The 23,213-nt window shown below is 35.6% G+C and overlaps 1 protein-coding gene and 1 long non-coding RNA gene across 2 annotated transcripts in view; both read right to left on the minus strand.

Moving 5' to 3' along the window:
- The window catches only part of LOC103524697 (G-protein coupled receptor GRL101-like), a 172,760-nt gene that overhangs the window by 44,430 nt on the left and 105,117 nt on the right, over positions 1–23,213 (minus strand). The gene's annotated exons all lie outside the window — the stretch shown is intronic.
- Positions 20,576–22,483, minus strand: LOC113465488. Its single transcript, XR_003390189.1, has 3 exons — positions 22,445–22,483; positions 21,073–21,087; positions 20,576–20,593 (listed from the first exon to the last, which is right to left on the minus strand). It is a non-coding gene; the product is annotated as an uncharacterized LOC113465488 (long non-coding RNA).

Below are 23,213 nucleotides of genomic sequence, written 5' to 3' on the forward strand. Positions count from 1 at the left end.
AAACTACCTGTGTAGCTTTCGTAGTGAAACTGGGAAGCACAATAATAAATAAATTGCCATGAAAAATTATTCCCTCAGGCAGCACATAGAGTCATAGACAGAAGTACGTTTTTAGGTAGGTAGAAAACGTAATAGCGTCATAACCGCTCGTATCAAAGTGGCAGATATTCCATTATGCTCTTTTTATGACACTCATTATTTTATTACAGGTTATTATGGGACAGTAAAAAGAAGGGTTTCCATTTACAATAGACCGCATCTAGGCTTTCCTCAAGTATGCATTTCTAATTCAAGTTTTAAGTGAGATTCAAAGAATGCTATCCTTAGTTTCTAGGCTAAGAAGGGATTTTTTCCGTCAAGGCACGTTTTTTCATCCTTTCTCTTTACGATCTTTTTTAATGAGATTAAGCCGCGGGTTTTCAACCCACGTTTAATTATAACTCAAACGATTTTGTTGTGTGTTTTCATCACTTAAAAGGTGACAAAGATGGCGTTTACCTAGTAGGTATTATTAAAATTCTCATTTAGTACAGTTGGTTTTTCTCTAATTAAAATTTAAAGTCTTGTTAGCTTTTCTGAAATCAACTTACCAATTATTAAAATTCTCATTTAGTACAGTTGGTTTTTCTCTAATTAAAATTTAAAGTCTTGTTAGCTTTTCTGAAATCAACTTACCAACTATGTATAAATAACCTTCTAGGACTCTAGGTTTGAATTCAGTATTTAAAAGATGGGCTTATTGTGTAACCATAACCACAGTCCCATTTTTAGAGCGATGAAATACGGAGGTTACTACTCAAATTTTCTTTCGTATCAAGTGTGTCTTTGTCTCCCTTCTGATGTTTGTCTCTCTTTCTCTTCCTTTCTCTCTCTCTCTCTCTCTATCCCTTCTCTTTCTTTAACTCCCTCTCATTCTCTTTCTCCCTCCTGATCTCTCTTACTTCGTCGCTCTCTCTTTGTCCTTCCCTTCTTCCTCTCTCTTTCTCCCTCCCTTCTTATCTCTCCCTCCCTTCCTCTCTCCCTCTCCTCTGTCTTTCTCATTCATGAATAAGAACTTCATGAAATTCATAGTATCAACAAAATTTCTCTCTTTCACTCCCTCTATTTACACTTCTTTCTCGATCTTTTGCTTTCACAATACACTTGAAAATTTATGTAGCTCAAAAGTTTTCGTATTTCAGCAATTTCGTTTAGAAATAAACCAGAGAGGTCTCGAAAACGACATCCGTTTCACTCGCAAAATGGTCAAGGCGTTCCTTTTTAGAAGATTGAACTTTTCCCCAAGCATAACGTGGGAACTAGTGGCGTGGCGTGATTAAAAATAATATGAGTGTTTCATCCCCGTTTTTATTTCGTAGCAATGAAACAACATTAGACCCAATTGGTCCGTGTCGTAGCATGCCCATCCGTTAGTGTTTCTCTCATCAGATGAGTGAGAAGAGATACAATACCTACTTCCCACTTAGATGCTGGGTCAACACGGGGACATCAGAAACACGAAAACACCGTTGAACATTATGGTTAGAAGTTGAATGTGTAAATAGTTAAATACCTACCTACTGTAAATTAATGTGTTCCTGAGACTGTAGACCCGCTGAATCCAAATTTCATAACCTTGTAGTGATTCGTCATGATTTGTATGATTGCCGTGTAACTATCTGAGTATGCAATGTGCAACGCAAGAAAGATTAGTGGAGATGTCTGATTCACTTCTCTTGATTATAAAACACCATACGCCATACGTCACTGGTGAGGACGTGGGTTTTATGGTGGCGGTAAAAGTTTGTTACTACACCAAATGAGTTTCAAGTGTGAGTTCATTGTCATAATGGTGTTGGAGATTTTTGACCGCAATATAAGGGAGTACTTACTGGGGTAGGGGGTTATAGTACCCCTTGAGAGTTGGAAACTGTGTTTTTTAAAACTAGACACGAGAACGTGTTTTTTTTATAATTTTGTAGAGTCCTGGGCTTTTTTTTTTCTTCATTATCCTCTAGGAAAGAGATATAATATCCCATAGCGCCCATTCCTAAAGAGAAGATTGTTCTTTCATTTTCCTAGAAAGTCTAGAATTTTTTATCTACATACCTAATAACAAAAAAGTGAACCTAACAAAAAAGTGAACCCAGAGTTAAAGGGACTTAAAGGAAATAATAATAATAACAACATTTTTCGAGCATGGGGGACCTACTTCTTTAGAAATCCACAGCTAAAAATAACTCAAACTAGAAACTAGCTAATCTCATGAATTTATTACTTTGCTATTTTTAATTCGGGTAATAATTTAATTTATTGCTTTCATTTGCATTTTCTTACATTTAAGTTTAGCTTGTAAAAAAAGAAAGTAAGAAGTAAAAAAAATGTCAAACGTTTAGATTAGGTTTAACATGTTTTAACATTTTCGAGTGGCGGATTAACATGTTGTTTTACATAAAAAAATAAGTTAAACATGTTTGGGTGGCGTAATTATCAACTAGGTAGGTATTTCTACTTGTGTTTATTTATAAAGCTTGAATAAGACCAACAGCTGTAGTCTACTACTTATTACTGTCGTCAAATTGTCAAATGAAATAATGATACCTAAGGATTAAATTCCATACAGCTCAGTTGAGATAGAACCCACGTCCTCCTAACTACCAGGCGAAAGTCTTGACCTCTAAACCACCGAGATACGCAAGATATGAGGATTATTCTCTTGTATGATAAACTCATGCATGATAAGGGTGTAGGTACATATTTTGCTTTCGGGAAACTGACCATTAATCCGTTGAGTTTCTAATGGAGCAATGGTCAATTTTCCAGTGGTCAGTTTCCCGAAAGAAAATACAAATTTACTATTGTACTATCACGATAGTACTCTTGTGCCCACGAGAAACCTAAATTGATTCAATTATAGTATTTAACAATGTGGGTACACCAACCCCATAGGGAACGTTGTTAAAAATGTTAAAATTTAGGTTTAATTTACATTATTGGAACTCATTAAAAAGTTCAACATCTTGATTAAATTAAAGCTAATTTTTTCAGAGCTGTCCCTTTTTTAAACAACTTTAGGGATTTCTCTTTTCTTAGACAACTTCATGAATGTCTTTTTTGCCTCTTAATTACTAGTTTTTTTTTTTAAGTAGCTAATAAGCTTTTCTTTTTTTTTATTACAAGATTTTAGCTTGACATTTCTATTTATTTCCTAGGTTGCACGGTTGGGTCAAATTTTGTAACTGTCTGCAAAGTTTTACTGTGTGCTACCACTACCAGTAATTCCAGCAGCGAGCTCTTTCTTATTTAAATCCTCAGCTGCTCTCTTTTTTTCTTCCAGCTCTTCTCCTTCTTCTTTTCAGTTTTCTTCTCTCCTTCTTCTTATTGTTCTATACGTATGAGTTTTTCTTCGAAATCCATTGTGAAGGTAAATAGAAAAGGAGAGAGGGGAAGGGAGAGCTAAAGTGAGTGAACAAGAGAGAGAGATTTTTTTTAGATTTAATATAGTACATTTATTTTAACAAAAATTAAACTTTACAATAAAGCATCTCCTAAGCTAAGCCTAAGAGAGAGAGAGAGAGAGAGAGAGAGAGAGAGAGAGAGACTGAACGAGTGCACAAGAGAGAGGGATATAAAGAAAAAGAGACAAAGAAAGCTCAGAGAAAAGAAATTCATAGAATGTGATAGGATGAGACAGAAAAGTGATAGAACAAAGAAATCGCAAGAAATAGCTAATAGAACGAGAAATAGCTAATAGAACTATAGAGGGAGAAAAATGGATAGAGGAAATGAAACCCTGGAAAAATGAAAAAGAGGAAGGGGGAAAGAAGAGAGAGAGATAAATGAAGAGAAATACGAGTATATAAGGGAAAGAGAAAGGGGTGGAAAAAACACACGGAGAGGGAAAGAAAAAGAGGAAGAGGAAAAAAGAGGAACAGGGAAAGAGAAATGGACAGCGAAAATAAAATACAGGAAAAGGGAAAGATGATAGAAATGGAGAGAGAGAGAAATGAAGAGAGACTGAAAGATATACCAAGAGAGGGAGGAAGAGAGAGAGAGAGAGAGAGAGAGAGAGAGAGAGAGAGAGAGAGAGAGAGAGAGAGAGAGAGAAGAAGAAGAATTTGAACGGCAATAACTTCATTTTTCATAAGAAGAAGACGAAGAAGAAGAAGAAGAAGAAGAAGAAGAAGAAGAAGAAGAAGAAGCTGAAGAAAATTTGTACAATACTGAAAGATTTGGATGTCGAGGTTCTGAGAGAGGAGATTTAGCATGAAAATTACTTTGTCTTAATCATAACTATCAAGTGACATAGTAAAAAGTAAAAACCATTTCCGAGAGTTATAATAAGCGGTTTAAGTAAATGGAAAATCGTCGATTAGAACTCACTTCGTTCGATTCAATAATTAAATATGAATTAAAAACTCAAACATGAACTGTACTGTAGATAAAGTAACTACCTGTGTAGCTTTCGTAGTGAAACTGGGAAGCACAATAATATAATAATAAATAGTAATTAAATTGCCATGAAAAAATATTCCCACAGGCAGCACATAGAGTCATAGACAGAAGTACGTTTTTAGGTAGGTATTTTTTTTTGTTAAATTTTATTTTTAATGTGAGCCTTTTTCTCTTTTATATCTGCGGTCATAATATTCCATTATTACCTCTCCGCTTGCACCTGTCCTTCTGGACCTTTCACACTTTTTTACACCCAAAAATATAAATCCTTTATTACTCCATTGTCCTGCAAAAGTTCCCAACTGAGAGTTGAAAATGTTCCGCCATTTTGAATCCAGACAATGCAAGAAATATGATAGGAGAGAGAGAGAGAGAGAGAGAGAGAGAGAGAGAGAGAGAGAGAGAGAGAGAGAGAGAGAGAGAGAGAGAGAAAGAAAGAGGGAAAGAGAAAGATATGAAAACTCAGGATTTCCTTGATCCTATATCTGCAGACAGGAAAACGCCCGACAGTCATAGCCAGAGGGAGAAAAAGGAGAAGAGTGATGAATTGATGATAGATGAGAAATCCTTCATACCTACTCCTCCAGAACCTTCAGTGCTTCAGTTTTACTTATACAGTATCGAAAATAGCCAAGTTATGATACTGCCCTAGAGATGTAGGGAATCTAAATTTAACTTTATCGTCATGCTGAAGAAAGGGTGCGATAATGCGATTTTTTTTAAAGAGGAATAAAAATAATAAAATTCAGGTGTATGATTGGTGGATGTTTTATTGCCTGGAGAAAACAATTAAATATTAATTAAAAAAAGGTAATAAAATTAAAATAGCGCGGTAATGACAAATGTTAAATTTAGATTAATCCACAGGCTGAAAATCAATACCGTGTTATTCCGATATTGATCCGACTTGCTAAGCCGCGGCCTAGGCCGATGAAATATTCAATGAAAATACAGGTTGTATTTTAAATAGATATTATTACGAGTAATATGATTTTTAATAAATGAAAATAATGAAAATGCTTTTTACTTTATTTTCGAAATAGGTATCTACCTAATTAACGGAATGAATTCGGTTTATTTTGTGTGTTGGCTTCAGGTAATGTTTCGTAATTTCACGAACAAATTCAGAGAGAAATACTTGTGAACGAATTTGAAATTTTAATAAATTCATTTTAATATCGGTTATCAGCTCATATTATATCATTCCTATCAATGAATATCTGTAGAATAGGGAGCAAATATACGGAAATGTATTTCAAATTTCAATACCATAACGATAACTCATCTATTAACTATTGACACAATTTATACGTGCACATGTGGAAAGGAATCACTATGTGGTACGTATGTAGGTAGCCACGAGTTTTCTATTAACTAGAAAACTCGTGGCAAATGGAAAATAGCACATCCACCGAAACGAAAAATAATGGAAATAAGTGCCTGCCTCAGATTTGAGCCTGATAAAATTAACCAAACAAATATCGCCTGCCTACCATCAATATTATTGACATTACCTACTTGTATACGATCTTCACACACTCGATATATAGCCAAGAGTACCAACCTCAGTGGTGTAGTGGTTAGCACGGTGGACTTTGAATCTGGAGGTTGGTGGTTCGAATCCAATTCAAGTCATGAAATTTAAATATTCAGGGAACTATATTTATGGCAAACATTTAATGTATGCTTAACATTAACACAATTAAAGTTCCTTTTTATATTGACAAGAGCACTGTGTGGGTGGTATTCAACAGAGACGGTTAAATATACCTCTAAAACGAGTCTGCTAAAATCAACCACAACTTAACAGAGACGATGAGTGGTGGTGAAGGGAAAATCTGGTGTGAGAACTTTTTCCCAGGGATATAATTTTGGGGATGAGAGACAAATGGATAAATAATATTATGCCGGAATATTAATTACGCCAGGAGATGACGTAGACAGCTCTCAGCCTGGCTTACAGAGCCTTGGGTGGAGGCCTCATTAGCCTCCAGTGGTGTGTCACAGGATTTTCAAAAGGGAATGCTTAAAACTATCATAATAGATCAGTTGCGCTTACTTAAGTGATGTTTCAAAGTCATAGAGGAGGAAAAATGAGGACCAACGGAATTTCTTCTACGACTTCTAGATACCGAGATAAATCGATTTAAAAAATACCGGTAAATCGTGAAGTTTGACGTCACGGCATACGCTCCCGTAGGCAATGACGTCATAATTCATGACTCCCGTTTGTTTGTTTGTGCGCAAGCGTTTCGGCGCAGTTCGACGTGAAATCTGACGTCACAAGTCTTTGAGCTTTTTCATTAGAACGGCAATTAAAAATTGAATGTTCGACCTTTTAAAGTTACTTTTTTGGAGTTTCGACCTCAGATTTGGATTTTTCACTACTTTTTACGTAGGGATTGACCATTTATTAATAAGTTTAACCCATTTGCAACTCCTCCATTATAAATTATGAGTACATTACCCTCCGGGAAAACCTTGAATGACATGTTTTAAATACAGAAGTCTAGACAATAGGTGTACAAACAATGCGAAATAAAACTTTTGTTATGCATATTTATGTACTCTTTCATTCATATTCATGAAAATTGAGAGAGACTAACATTGCTCTTGCACAGCAGACTAGAAATAATATTTAATGTACATAGGCATTTTAACTTCTAACACATCTTGTGAAATCCCTTCAAATGGAAAAGTTAGGAAAAATAATGAAAGAACTAGGTAGGATTTTTTTTTTCATTTTTCGAGATTTTTTTCTTCTTTTTTAGTCCATATTCTTCTTTCTTCATTTTCTTCCTTCCCAATTTATACCTAGTTCTTTCTCTTTTCTTCCCTTCTTCTTCTTTGACTCTCTCTTTTTCATCCATTTTCTTTCTTCATTTCATTTATTATTTCCTCTCAATTTATTCGCTCTACTTTTCTCTCCTTCTTCCTTTTTACTTTTTTTTGTCCTTTTTCTTCTCTTTTTTCTTTGTTCATTATAAATTTTACTTTCTTTTCTTCATACAATAAATTTCTTGCACTTACATTCCTGAAGTTCATTCCTAGCTTCTGTTAATATCTGATAGTATGTCGTGAGACTCATGTGTTGTCAGGGCCAATTGTTATTACATCCACATGTAGAAGATTGCTATTTGCACAACTCAGTGGTGTATCCTTCATGAAAGCCGGGGTATCATCGCTTTTTACTTTTTTTCCTTTCGACGGAGTTTTCTCACCATTCTCCCCTACTTACCCAAAATAGTAAGCTTTCTGTCTCCTTCCTTTCTCGTTCTTCTTTGGTTCCTGGTTCATTTGGTTCAACCTGGATTACCTGGATTCTAAGACCACCGGCAGATTGGCATACATGGGTTTATAGCTTCCCCATTTTAAAATCTCATCACACACCACTGGTACTTTCTTTCCTATTTTTATCATCGGCAAAGTTAGTAGCATTCACGTTCTTGCTTTCTTCATAAAGCTAACATTATCTCTTTCATTGTTAGTTTTTAGGTTAACTTTTATGGCTGTCACATTAGCTGCTATTGCTCTCGACTTCGTAAAAGTCAAAGTCACTTGCATTATTAGGTGCTTTTATTGTAATGCATTTATTTTTACTTTCCTTATCCTATAGGAAGGAAAGTAATGTAATCGGGTCAAAATTTCGATGGTCAGTTTTTAGTGCCAAAACACGTTTTGAGGTCCCTAGAGCCTAAATCCAAAGTTTCAGCCATTGGTCCGTGGGTGTGTCTGTCTGTGTGTCTGTCTGTCTGTCTGTAAACAAAATATCTCGAAAACGTATCTCGAGAACGGTAAGAGCTAGAGACTTGAAATTTGGTATGTAGCTGTCAAATGTGACAAGGATGCGACACGAAACTTTTGGTTGAGATCGGTGCAACGGTTGGCGGCATTTTACCGCTTTTTGGCGGTTTTTGTTGTAATTTAACAATATCTCGGGAATGGTATGAGCTAGAGACTTGAAATTTGGTATGGAGTTTACAAATGTGACAAGGATGCAACTCAAAACGTTTGGTTGAGATAGGTGCTGCGGTTGGTGGTATTTTGACCGTTTTTTGGTGGTTTTTGACCGTTTTTTGGCGGTTTTCAGCTATACCGACTAAACGGTTAGAGATATTGTAAAAGTTAATATAGAACATAAAAACAAGCATCATTCAATAGGATAAGGAAAGTCGTGTGATGTTCACACCAGATTTTTTTTAGATTTACACGTACCTACCTACCTCTCTACTTGTTTATTTATACCTACTTACATAGCTGCTATGTATGCCTACTACAGCCCTCCCATTATTTCTTCTTCAAAACTTGTCTGAAAAAGAAGAAGATTTTATTTTCCAATTCTTTCAGGGTATGTGATTTCAAAAATTAATCAAGATGACACTTATTAATCAAGATGACAATATTGAATACATTTTGGACTGTTTGTGAAAAAACTTTTGATGATATCCATGATAATCCTAGCAATAATTGAAAAGCGCTCAGGGGTGAATATTTCTGAAATGAAATTTTTATTCTCAACAAAATCATTGTTTTGAGTTTCGAGTCCTTTTGTTCTAGTCAACGGATTCATTTATTATTCCATTCGTTACGAATCCTACAATATTCTTTAGACCTAATTTTATTGATTCCTGAAGAAATTCAGGTTCCTAATGTTCCTATCACTTCCATTGACAAATCATATAGCTGTTGAGCTCCAACTACATGATCCATCTATTCTCCATTCTCTCTTCCTTCTTCTTCTTCCTCCTCCTCTTCAAGATATTGGCACCATTTCTCTCGTATCCTAAAAATGACCCACATGTGCCACAAATACATATGTGTCCAATATTAATCATCTTTCTATTGATGTATTATGTATTGATGGCGTTGGTGCCTTGTTTGAAAATCTGTAGATACAGCCACGGCGAATAACTTTACAAAGAGAACATCTTCTCTTTGTCTTTTGAATTGATCGCTGAAAGTTGGACCCATTAAATTCCTCTTAAAATGGCCATCAGGTCACGTTTCTCGAGAGAAAGAATAATTTGCTTGTTGGTTTTATTTCTTGTACGCGAACTTTTCTCTAAACTCTTATTAAGGGAACATAGTTGTAGGATTTCGATTATGTAATCCAGACGGCAGACGGGAACAAAATGCAGACTTATGAGTAGAATATAAATTAATAATTTTAGGTATGTAGGTACACATTATGTACCTACCTAGGTAAACTTTTTTATTATTCACATAACTAATTTTCTTGTTTACTATAAAAAAAGATATATTTTTTGTTCATTTGATACTACCTACCTACATACTTACCTACTCCCTACTCCCGAGTCTTCACAGACCGCGAGGGTCATTGACTTCCCACACCAGCCTTCTCCTTCTAGTGAAGTCTGTCCTGGGCGATGAAAAAAATCTAGGCCTAGGCTATACACAGGGACGGATACCACTCAGGGACCTCAAAAATGCTGTTAATTGAATTTATCTACTCCAACTAAGATCTAAATCTAAATTATCCTTCATCCTTATAAAATCTTCCTATAAAATTTATTGAAACAAACTCTATATTAATTCAGCAAAAAGCGAAAGAGATTTTTTTAACCTTCCGTTGAAATCTCTCCTCTGAGGTTTCAACGAAGTTCAGAAGAAATCTCTTAATGCTTTTAGCAACATTGCTAAAGGAGTTTTACAAAAAGTTTATGCTATGAGAAAAAAAAAACTGGATAAGGTTCCATTCTTCTAAAATATACCCATTTTTACAAAGCTTTTAATGAAAACGAACACACACATATTGAGGACTGGATAAGGTTCCATTCTTCTAAAATATACCCATTTTTACAAAGCTTTTAATGAAAACGAACACACACATATTGAGGCATAGCGACCGGTGCCAGCATGGTAGGTAAACATTGGATTTTAGGATTATTTAGATATTGGGAAAATCCTACAATGCTGCAGTGAGCACCAAAGAAACTGCACTTACACTTCGCGATTGGACGTTGCCAGCCTAATTAGCGTGGAGGGTAGCACGTCTGCCTCGTACGTGCTAGGGATCGATTCCCGCCAGAGGCGGATTTTATCATGAACGGATAAGGTTCGTTCTCTGAACGGCTGGCTTTCTCTCTTCCTTTGATTTCTACTGTTCATGGAATTCGGACAATATAGGTACGTAAACCTTTTTCTCACTTCCACTTTTTCTTTCCCTCAGGGATTTGTATTCGAAAACAGAAGGAAAATTCTGCCAAGAAAATCCAAGTGTGTACAAGTTTGATTGAACTTTGAACTCTTCCAGCTCGACTTGGATATTGGTGTTGAAACAAAATACTCACTGGGGGGCTTTCAGTACATCTGACTCCAAGTAAAGCTTATTGTTGTTGTTTTAGGTATTATTTTAATTTTATTTTCTTAAAGCTCTGGGGGATGGGGGTGTACTTCTATTTTGTTTAAATTTATTATTTTGCCTGATCCCGGCAGGCAAGCTAATCATTAATATTTATTTTTAAATTAAAAATAAGAAAAAAAACTTTTGAAACAATTTGTAATTTCAAACTATGTAAGGATAAGGGAATTTATGAAAATTTAATGAGTTTGTATAATTAGAATGTTGACTGACATGTGATTGCCTCCTTTACTCCTTGCGATCAGGGGGGAAATGCCTTCTTTACTCTTTTTTTTAATTAGAAAAGAGGAAGAAAATATTACCTCCAACATCAAAAATTGAATGTGAAGAAGCATAATAGTATTATTATGGTAATACCTACATAATATCTCAGAGAACTTGTGTAAAAAAATATACATAGTTACCTGCCTACTAATAAAGAAGGTAAATACAAACATTTTTTTCTATTCGGAAAGTTTCCTATTACCCATCCCTCTTTCCGAATAATTTATGAAGATGAAGACCATCATTTCCGAACGAAACAGGGGTGTTTTTTCTCCATTTTCTCCTCTCCTAGGCTGAACGATCAACCTAATGATATACTTTCTCAGCGTAACTAGCACGAAAGAGAAAGAAAAATCGCCCGAAAAAAATGTTCTACGGAGATGAAGAAAATCTGCAGGTAATGTGAGGCCATTGAAAAATATTTCCTATTTCGAGATAACCTTTCTCTTTTTCAAAGAGACACAGAGAGAGTGAGAGATAGAGAGAAAGAGAGAGAGAGAGAGAGAGAGAGAGAGAGAGAGAGAGAGAGAGAGAGAGAGAGAGAGAGAGAGAGAGTCCTCGACTTTTAGAAGAGAAGACCTCTGTGTTCAAGTTCCCTCTAATAAACCTTTTTTTAAATTTAAAAAAAAGCATAGTTAGCTTAGTTGGTATAGTACGTCTGCCTTGTAAGCGCTAGGCCGCGGGTTCGATTCCCGCCCGGGGTGGATTTTATCCTAATGGTATAATGTTCGTTCTCGGAACGGCTGGCTTTCTCCTATCCTGTCTTCCTTCTCTCTTCGATTTCGGGACGATAAGACCATAGCAGTTACAGTTCCCTCTGTCAAACCTCTTAAAAAAAAAAAAACCTACGTCAATAGTTTGAAGAGACGCCCGGCATAAATCAACACGGAACAGAGTTTTGATGTTTATCGATGTTTCAAACTTCTCATGAAAGGAGAGTGAGATTTTGAAATGAACATTAAATTTCAATTCGTACTGTCATAGTTCAGAAAACTAATGCATCATGATATGATGCATAATCATAACTATTTTGCCTACTTGATGTCAAATTGAATTTCTCTCGAGACATGTCACAAATTTATTATGAAATAGATGTACATTGTTTCCTGTTTATAGCGTTGTTTCTTTGATTTCCATAATACGAGAAAAACAAAGAAAAAGAAAGAGAGAGAGAAAGAAGAAAGGAAGTCTTGAGAGAGAGAGAGAGAGAGAAAGAAGAAAGGAAGTCTGGAGAGAGAGAGAGAGAGAAAGACGAAAGGAAGTCTCGAGAGAGAGAGAGAGAGAAAGACGAAAGGAAGTCTTGAGAGAGAGAGAGAAAGAAAGAAGAAAGGAAGTCTGGAGAGAGAGAGACAAAGATTGATTGATAAATACATATTTCAAGTGAACAATAATAAAAATAATTATGTATAGTGTTCCCTTGACCTAAGAAAGAAAGAAGAAAGGAAGTCTGGAGAGAGAGAGAGAGAGACAAAGATTGATTGATAAATACATATTTCAAGTGAACAATAATAAAAATAATTATGTATAGTGTTCCCTTGACCTAATAGCTCAGTTGGGATGAAACCCACGTCCTCCTAACCACCAGGCGAAAGTCTTGACCTCTAAACCACCGAGATACGCAAGATATGAGGATTATTCTCTTGTCTGATAAACTCATGCATGATAAGGGTGTAGGTACATACATATTTTGCTTTCGGGAAACTGACCATTAATCCGCTCAGTTTCTAATGGAGCAATGGTCAATTTTCCAGTGGTCAGTTTCCCGAAAGAAAATACAAATTTACTATTGTACTATCACGATAGTACTCTAAATCTTCGGCACTGACAGTGGTTTAAGAAGAACTGGGTAGCAATAACTTATAGTAGAATTTATCTAGAGGTAGGTAGTAGGGACTTAGGGTAGGTTGGTACTTATAATTTATCACTCACATATTTTATTTTTGCATCCTTAAATCCAGCATTTTTTTTCAGAGGTTGGTAGATTAAGAAGAACTGGGTAGCAATAACTTATAGTAGAATTTATCTAGAGGTAGGTAATAGGGACTTAGGGTAGGTTGGTACTTATAATTTATCACTCACATATTTTATTTTTGCATCCTTAAATCCAGCATTTTTTTTCAGAGGTTTACGGTGTCGTGTAGAGTGTAAAATTTAGATTAGGTACTTAAATGTCTGATAATAATTCTAATTTTTAATGTAGTACGTAGGTGGGTACATACCTAGGTAGGTAGAAGAATATAAGAACGTACGTAATTTCCATTTAATTTTTTAATTCGAAGTGTGTTTTTTTTTTTTTTTTTTTTTTTTTTACACGACGCTCTTCCGATCTATATAAAAATAAATAAATTAATAAAACACTGTAAGTCTTTAAGAAAGACGTTTTATAAAAAAAAAAAAAATAATAAAACACTGTAAGTCTTTTAAAAAAGGTACCTAGTTAAAAGAGTTTGTCCCTTTTGGACCTGGATTATGAAGATTGAGCTTGATGGTAACTCGTTGGGAGTTTTCAACATCATGTCGATGTCGCGTCAAAAAAAAAAAAAAAAAAAAAAAAAAAAAAAAAACCCCTTTTTTTTTAAATAAAAAAAAAACTCATAGGTACATACATAATCATATGTATATACCTACCTACTCATGCTGATCAATCTTGTGCTGTGAATATATTAACCACTTTTATTCGAACCCAAACAATTTCCAATGAAAGCATTATTTTCTTCCCAATAACATCATTGCATAACTTACGGATTCTTTATATTCTATCCCTTTCTCTCTCTCTCTCTCTCAAAACATCAGTTTGTAATTTGTAACGTACGAGTGAATTTCGCTCTAATGTAACCTGAACTTCTTCCATTTGTACTTTGAACTTTCTCGTATTCGTAGCGTTAATGTTCCCCAGAAGTTTCTTGGAAACCGTGCATCTGCGAATACTCAGAATTTCAGAAATCGTCTGAAAAGAAAGTTAAAACAAGCAACATACGCCTCTGGGTAACTTTTACTAGATGGAAAGAATAAAAAATGTAGGTACCTACATTAAAACATAAGTTAACAACAAACTGATGATAAATAAGTTATGAAAACTTGAAAAAGCTTTATAAGTGGTGGAATCGAGATAGAACAGATACCTAATGGATGTTCTACATACTTTATTAGGTAGGTACTCTGTACTCTACTTCGAAACAATAATAAAATATTTAATGATTTTATTATTTATTATTCAAATTGATAAACTTGTGTATTTTGGAATTGTTAGTGTTTCAATTGAATAAACAAATCTCTGCCAGCCTAGTTAGCTTAGTTGGTAGTGCGTCTGCCTTGTAAGCGCTAGGCCGCGGGTTCGATTCCCGCCCGGGGCGGATTTTATCCTGATGGGATAATGTTCGTTCTCGGAACGGCTGGCTTTCTCCTATCCTGTCTTCCTTCTCTCCTCGATTTCGGGACGATAAGACCATAGCAGTTAAAGTTCCCTCTGTCAAACCTCTTAAAAAAAAAAAAAAAAAAAAAAAAAAAAAAAAAAAAAAAAAAAAACAAAAAAATAATCATAACTATCAAGTGACATAGTAAAAAGTAAAAACCATTTCCGAGAGTTATAATAAGCGGTTTAAGTAAATGGAAAATCGTCGATTAGAACTCACTTCGTTCGATTCAATAATTAAATATGAATTAAAAACTCAAACATGAACTGTACTGTAGATAAAGTAACTACCTGTGTAGCTTTCGTAGTGAAACTGGGAAGCACAATAATATAATAATAAATAGTAATTAAATTGCCATGAAAAAATATTCCCACAGGCAGCACATAGAGTCATAGACAGAAGTACGTTTTTAGGTAGGTATTTTTTTTCTTTTTTTTTTTTAATTTTATTTTTAATGTGAGCCTTTTTCTCTTTTATATCTGCGGTCATAATATTCCATTATTACCTCTCCGCTTGCACCTTTCCTTCTGGGCCTTTCACACTTTTTTACACCCAAAAATATAAATCCTTTATTACTCCATTGCCCTGCAAAAGTTCCCAACTGAGAGTTGAAAATGTTCCGCCATTTTGAATCCAGACAATGCAAGAATAAAGTTTTGTGGCCTCCAATGAATGAGTTAAGCAAGAGAGACAGAGGGAGAAAAGTTAGATCTAACTTGGGTAGAGAGAGCGAGAGAGAGAATAAAAGATGTGAAATAAGGGTGGATAAATACTATTACTATCTTACTAACATTATAGATATTATCTTTCTAAAACAAAACAGATACCTGCTTACCAGCTGTAGGTGTAGGTATTAGAAAACATACCACAAGATTCCCTACTATGATTTTTATCCCCATTACCTGTTTTCTACAACTCTGTGTAACCTATTTACCTACAAGTCTATGTAACATACTAGTACCTACATTACATATATAAATTTCCTCGCATCTATTGACCTCGTATATGTATGTACATTACCGTACATTGTACACCATCTATGTATAAGTTTCACTCTGAGAATAGGGAAGAATTATGGATAATGGAGCATACAGAAAACAAACCATTAGGAAGATATTGTTACTATTGTTATTGTAATATACGAGTAGGTAGTAGATAAATTTGATTCTCATGTAGGTAAAATTGTTAGAACAAAAGAAACATGATCTATGAACGTAACATGTAGAAACCTTGAACCTTGTACCTGGGGTTCGATTTCGGGGCGGATTTTATCCTGAACGGATAATGTTCAGTCTTGGAAAGGCCGGCTTTCTGCTATCCTGTCTACTGTCTTCCTTCTCTCTTTGATTTCGGAACAACAAGACCTTATCAAACCTAAAAACCTCTTTGGCAACCTCTTTGGTGGCTATTATCTTCAGTGGCAACTTCTTTGGTGGCTGTTACAATTAATATCTTTTTTATATTAAATTTAAAATTTTCTCCATCCTTTTCATTGTTAAACCTATGTATGTACTTATGTTTGATGTAAATAAATGAGGCCTGTTTAAACTGTTGGCATAAGTTTGTTTGTGCGCAAGCGTTTCGGCGCAGTTCGACGTGAAATCTGACGTCACAAGTCTTTGAGCTTTTTCATTAGAACGGCAATTAAAAATTGAATGTTCGACCTTTTAAAGTTACTTTTTTGGAGTTTCGACCTCAGATTTGGATTTTTCACTACTTTTTACGTAGGGATTGACCATTTATTAATAAGTTTAACCCATTTGCAACTCCTCCATTATAAATTATGAGTACATTACCCTCCGGGAAAACCTTGAATGACATGTTTTAAATACAGAAGTCTAGACAATAGGTGTACAAACAATGCGAAATAAAACTTTTGTTATGCATATTTATGTACTCTTTCATTCATATTCATGAAAATTGAGAGAGACTAACATTGCTCTTGCACAGCAGACTAGAAATAATATTTAATGTACATAGGCATTTTAACTTCTAACACATCTTGTGAAATCCCTTCAAATGGAAAAGTTAGGAAAAATAATGAAAGAACTAGGTAGGATTTTTTTTTTCATTTTTCGAGATTTTTTTCTTCTTTTTTAGTCCATATTCTTCTTTCTTCATTTTCTTCCTTCCCAATTTATACCTAGTTCTTTCTCTTTTCTTCCCTTCTTCTTCTTTGACTCTCTCTTTTTCATCCATTTTCTTTCTTCATTTCATTTATTATTTCCTCTCAATTTATTCGCTCTACTTTTCTCTCCTTCTTCCTTTTTACTTTTTTTTGTCCTTTTTCTTCTCTTTTTTCTTTGTTCATTATAAATTTTACTTTCTTTTCTTCATACAATAAATTTCTTGCACTTACATTCCTGAAGTTCATTCCTAGCTTCTGTTAATATCTGATAGTATGTCGTGAGACTCATGTGTTGTCAGGGCCAATTGTTATTACATCCACATGTAGAAGATTGCTATTTGCACAACTCAGTGGTGTATCCTTCATGAAAGCCGGGGTATCATCGCTTTTTACTTTTTTTCCTTTCGACGGAGTTTTCTCACCATTCTCCCCTACTTACCCAAAATAGTAAGCTTTCTGTCTCCTTCCTTTCTCGTTCTTCTTTGGTTCCTGGTTCATTTGGTTCAACCTGGATTACCTGGATTCTAAGACCACCGGCAGATTGGCATACATGGGTTTATAGCTTCCCCATTTTAAAATCTCATCACACACCACTGGTACTTTCTTTCCTATTTTTATCATCGGCAAAGTTAGTAGCATTCACGTTCTTGCTTTCTTCATAAAGCTAACATTATCTCTTTCATTGTTAGTTTTTAGGTTAACTTTTATGGCTGTCACATTAGCTGCTATTGCTCTCGACTTCGTAAAAGTCAAAGTCACTTGCATTATTAGGTGCTTTTATTGTAATGCATTTATTTTTACTTTCCTTATCCTATAGGAAGGAAAGTAATGTAATCGGGTCAAAATTTCGATGGTCAGTTTTTAGTGCCAAAACACCATATTGAGGTGTAGGAATTTCCTTTAATCTCTACATTATTTTGTGCTTGGGAAAAAAAATGTTGCTGTTAGTAAGGTAATTTTTAACGTTTCGAGATCAAACATCAAAAGATGTAGGTACGAATATCTATGTTTTATACCTACATAGTACATAATTCTTGTAGATCCTACACAAATTATCTTGTCTTCCACAAGTTTACTTCAAACATTCAACTTTATTGAAGTTATCATATAGATATTTAATTATGGAGTACTGATACGGGCAGAGTTTTAAACCTTTTCATAAGCAAAATTCATAACATCATAAGCAAAATTTCAATACAGCCTGTAAAAGCAGAATCCCTAGATTTTCATTAATATTCAAGTTCCCATTAGAATTTATTGATCACTGATTAATACAAAATAAAACATACATAAATCGAAAAAAAAACTTACATATTGCGCTATTTTTACCTGGAAAAGTACACTATTGACAAGAATCCACATGGAATAAAACGTTCAAAGAAAGATGATACCTAGGTATCTATTTCTTCTATCATGTATAGTAAAAAGCCACGCTCCTATATCGCTGGAAATCGGAGGGCTATTTGATACTTTCCCAAAATAAAAAGGCCTGTGCAAAAATAAAAGTGTCAAATTTCAGTTAAACGTAACTACATATGTATGTCTCTATCTCTCCTAATGTATTGGTCAGAATTTTCTTCTTCTTGTGCTTCTTCCTGTTCTTCTTCTCCTCCTCCTCCTTTTTCTTCTTCTCCGTTTTCTTCTTCCATTTCTTCTTTACACTGCCTTTAGGTACTTCTTACATTATCTTTCTTTATTTCCTTCACACGGTTCTTGTTTTCATAACGTCCCAAATGGCCCCTATACAATTTCCTTTATCTTCACAATTCATCATCCACATAATATTTCCCAAGGTGGAATTGTAAACAATCTCCTTCTAAAATCTCACCCTCGGTTCTTGTTTATATCACTACTTATGCTTTGCCCTAGGTTCTTTATACTTTTGTTTACTTCATTTATTTTCGTGTCCGGTTTGGAATTTATTTCCTACTTCACCTACCTCTTCAATTTTTCTCTTGAGGCTGTCTCCCACATAGGTTGAAACAAGTGGTGGAATATAACTGGCCTCAAGTGTAGGGCACGAGGAATCCCCTACCAGCTTGCTGTGTTTTATGCTACCTCGTCTCTTGAAGAAGAAAATGGAAGAGGAGTAGGAGGAGTTGAAATTAAAATGTAAAACTAAGAGGACGTTTAGGATCCACTATGCATATGAATTTTAGGAAAGCACTAAAATGAATTCCTAATCATTAAGGTAGGTACGACTGTGCAGTCGGCCCTAAGATTTCATTTTCTGAATTCCTATTAATTAATAATTTATTATTTGTCCTTAATTTTCCTCTTCTGACTTTTTTGAATTTCAATTTCAAAGCAAAATGAAGACTGGCACGATTACCTGTGAAGAGGTATGAATGATCGGGTTGGTATCTTATGAAAGGAATCTAGTTTCAGTGTGATGTAACACCACCCTCACGTCACCTGAGCTCATGTGACATCACGGGGAGTCATGTCACTTAGAAAGATGTGGTCCAAAGTTCTCCCATAATATACCTAGGTATAAGTTGTAGGTAAGGTCCCTCATGATCTCACAGCCACGGCTTAAGAGTGTTTTACCCTTAATGATACTACCCCGAATCTTCCGTTTCTTGTGCACGGTCCCTCACTCTCTCATAGCCACGGCTTGAGAGTGTTTTACCCTTAATGATACTACCCCGAATCTTCCGTTTCTTGTGCACGGTCCTTCACGCTCTCATAGCCACGGCCTGAGAGTGTTTTACCCTAATATTATCTCAAACCTTCCGTTTCTTGCGCACTGTACTTTAAAAGACAATGCAGTACGATAATTTCTAACAAATAGGGGAAGAAAATGAGAACCAGGTGGGAAAGAGGTAGGATAGGGAAAAAGAGGCTAGAGAAGTTTCCTTTCCCTTTGGTAAACATAGCCAGTGCAATCATGAAACATACATGAACATGCATATTTTACAAAGGTTGCAAAAGAATTCCATGAAGGAGAAGAAAAAGAGGAGGAGGAAAAGAAATAGAAGAAGAAGAATAAGAAGAAGAAGAAGAAGAAGAAGAAGAAGAAGACAATCCAAGTAGACTAATAGGTAAGAGAAACGACTATTCTCTCTCTGCATGGGGTAGGTACTCTCAGCATTTTTTTTTATTTGTTATCTTTTAGCTTACCTACCTTTCTTTATTAGTGTCCTCAAAGAAACTTTGATAGAGAAACACAAAGAGAGAGAGAGAGAGAGAGAGAGAGAGAGAGAGAGAGGGCAGTTTTATTAATTGTATAAAAAATGGCTTGCAGTATTTGCAGTGGTAGCATATTTTTTTTTTTTTAAGAGTTTCCCCGACACTACAAAGTACTTCCTCAGGTATCTATGTATCTCTTTCTAATTCTTATGCTCCCCCCGTTTCTCTGTCAGTGTTTCAATTTCTCATCCTTCCCTTTTCTTGTCTGTGTCCTGAGCTTAAACACCTCTTTCCATCCCTCCTTCTCTCCTCCTCTGTATCCCTTCTATTTTCTACTTCCTTTTTCTTCTCTTTGTAATTCTATTTTTCCATGTCTCCTTTTCTCTTCTCTCCCTCTCTCTTTCTTTCTGTCTCTCTAGCCAATCCGTTGCTTTCTGAGCTTCAATTTATATTCACATAAACAAGAGGACTATATGTACAAAAAGAGTAAATTGTTTTTGTTCCCTCAGGCCTGCTGAAAACACATAAAATCCGGAGGGGGGGGGGATCAGTGCAAAACTTTGAAGGGCAGAAATTTAATCAAAACAGACTCTGTTCTCAAGCTCATCTCTAATCGCCCTTTTCTTCATCAAAGTCTTCTCTACTTTCTTCTTCGCAATCAAAGTATTATATTAGTTTGGGTTTCTGGTTTTCTGCACCCAAGAAGTAGCAGTTATCGTGGTAAACCGATGTCTGTATCATGACCTTCTATTAAAAAGTTGGAAATATTGAAATACGAAACTCGACTGAGCAAAATTCGCACAATATTTCACTCAGCTTCTCATGGAGGTCTTCTTTTTTCTGGAAGAAAATGAGAAAAAACAAGGGTGTCTTATGAGGAAATAGCACTATGTCTACAGAGGCTTTTGTCTGCATGGTTTTTCCGATTACAAATGGGCCCAAAATACCCACAGTTCAACAGACCACTTCTATAGCTTTCCCAAAACATTACTTGATCCACACATCACCCATGGACTGCATGTTGTAAAATTCTTAGTTTATTGACTCAGGGTTTTCATGGAATTCTTCCACATGACCATAGCTCTTTCCTTCAATTTGGACTTACGAGGGTGCTTTCCTGCTTTATTTACTGTTAAAGAAGGATATTGTGGAGTCTTATTACCTCACACCGTGAGATAGGTGCCATGCCTATCTCACGGACAGGCATATTAAGCAAGTAACAGATCAATATTGTAGTGTTTTATTGAGTTAAAAAACAAGTTAATAAAGAGACCGAGTTAAATATTAGAAAACTATTGAACAATAGCGTAGGGACTTACCAGAATTTGAGATCCCTGCACATGACAAGCGTGAAACAGAAAGAAAACAATACCCGATATTAAAGCAATGAAACGAGACAAGAGTGGAATTAAGCAATATGAATGACACTGATGTAACAACTCAATAAGTACACCTATCGTCTATCGACGAATATATCTGTACAGGGTGAGGCGATTCGCGGATCTAAAAGAAAACGTAGGTTTATAGTGACAAAATTTAGATAATCACCCTGTATTGCGTAGATGTGAAGGATCATTAGATTACCATTTCATAAGCAACGAAAAAATAAACGATAAGGTGTTTATTTCGGCACACAGATCTCACACAGCAAAAGAGGAACTTTATAAAATTGATCTCTATTCCTTCCCTCGTTTGCGTAGATGTGAAGGATCATTAGATTACCATTGCATAAGCAACGAAATAATAAACGATAAGGTGTTTATTTCGGCACACAGATCTCACACAGCAAAAGAGGAACTTTATAAAATTGATCTCTATTCCTTCCCTCGTCTTTCCCCCAAAAAGTGTGCAAATTTCAAATTACAGGGTCTCATACTATGGAATAGTAGTACTCAAATAGTCGTAAATTTTAAACCGTTCTACATCCACGTGTGTCCAGACTTTGTATTACTCAGTATACAATACAGAGGTGGGGTTATAATGGCAGGGTACTAGGGGGCACGAAGGTTAATTGTTAACACAGAGGGACACATGATAAATGCAATCCACACCCATAACTCACGACTAGCGTGTCAAACTTAGTCCATTCGGTCTTGTCAATTAATTTAATTGCTTACTTTAGCGGAACTAAATTGTAGTACATATTACATAGGTGTCAGAGCTTCAGTAAAGCAGTATGAATGAATATCAGTGATTAGTGGGCTTTGTATTACATGTGGCTGGATTAATAGGTGCATACATATGTAATAAATTGTATACCATCGCAGTACTGACCTCAATCCAGCTTCATTTTCCGTTATCCTAATATCCTAGCTTTGTATTATATGTGGCTGCATTAATAGGTGCATACATATGTAATAAATTGTATACCATCGCAGTACTGACCTCAATCCAGCTTCATTTTCCGTTATCCTAATATCCTCACTGAAAGTATTATTAGGTTACCCTTTGATAACTATCATGAGGATCATTACTCAATTTCCCTATATCTACAGGTATTTATTACAGGGCTCAGATCACTTCATTGCTCTGCTTCAAAAATATAGAACAATTCTGCTTTGCTTCATTCTTCAACCACCCTCCACAATTTTTATTGGCATCACTGTAAGCCTTATTTGAGAAAACTTCGACTTTCACACGGGAGTTCCCGTGTGAAAGTCCAAGTTTGAAACCCATTCAAACCCAACTCACCGGAACTCCAGCAGAAATGAGCATCTCCTTCAGCTTATCCACTTACCCTTTGATAACTATCATGAGGATCATTACTCAATTTCCCTATATCTACAGGTATTTATTACAGGGCTCAGATCACTTCATTGCTCTGCTTCAAAAATATAGAACTAAACCGATGTCTGTATCATGACCTTCTATTAAAAAGTTGGAAATATTGAAATACGAAACTCGACTGAGCAAAATTCGCACAATATTTCAAGCAAAAGCAACGCATTTTGCGCTTCGCAATTTAGCAATATGTCCTGCTTTGCTTTGAAATCCTGCTTTTCAATTCGTGATTGGGTCAGCTCCCATGGCGTAGTGGTCACTGCGCTCGCCTTGCACGCGGGAGACCCGGGTTCGATTCCCGGCGGGGTCAAGAAATTTATAGAACAACTCTGCTTTGCTTCATTCTTCAACTACCCTTCACAATTTTTATTGGCATCACTGTAAGCCTTATTTGAGAAAACTTCGATCCCACCGGGAATCGACCCCTGGAACTCCCGTGTCCAAGTTTGAAACCCATTCAAACCCAACTCACCGGAACTCCAGCAGAAATGAGCATCTCCTTCAGCTTATCCACCTCCTGTCTCAGCTCCCGTATAATACGTGCGTTAGGATCTTCATTAACCACGGCATGATTAACAATTCGCTTCGCGCGGTCTGCGTAACGTAACGTGGATAGCGTTTCTTCATAGTTGTCAGCGGCTGGAGAGACGGTGGCTACCATCACCGTTTTACTGTTACC

The sequence above is a fragment of the Diaphorina citri genome, unplaced genomic scaffold (assembly GCF_000475195.1).
Source record: "Diaphorina citri unplaced genomic scaffold, Diaci psyllid genome assembly version 1.1 scaffold115, whole genome shotgun sequence".
Classification (NCBI taxonomy): Eukaryota; Metazoa; Arthropoda; class Insecta; order Hemiptera; family Psyllidae; genus Diaphorina; species Diaphorina citri.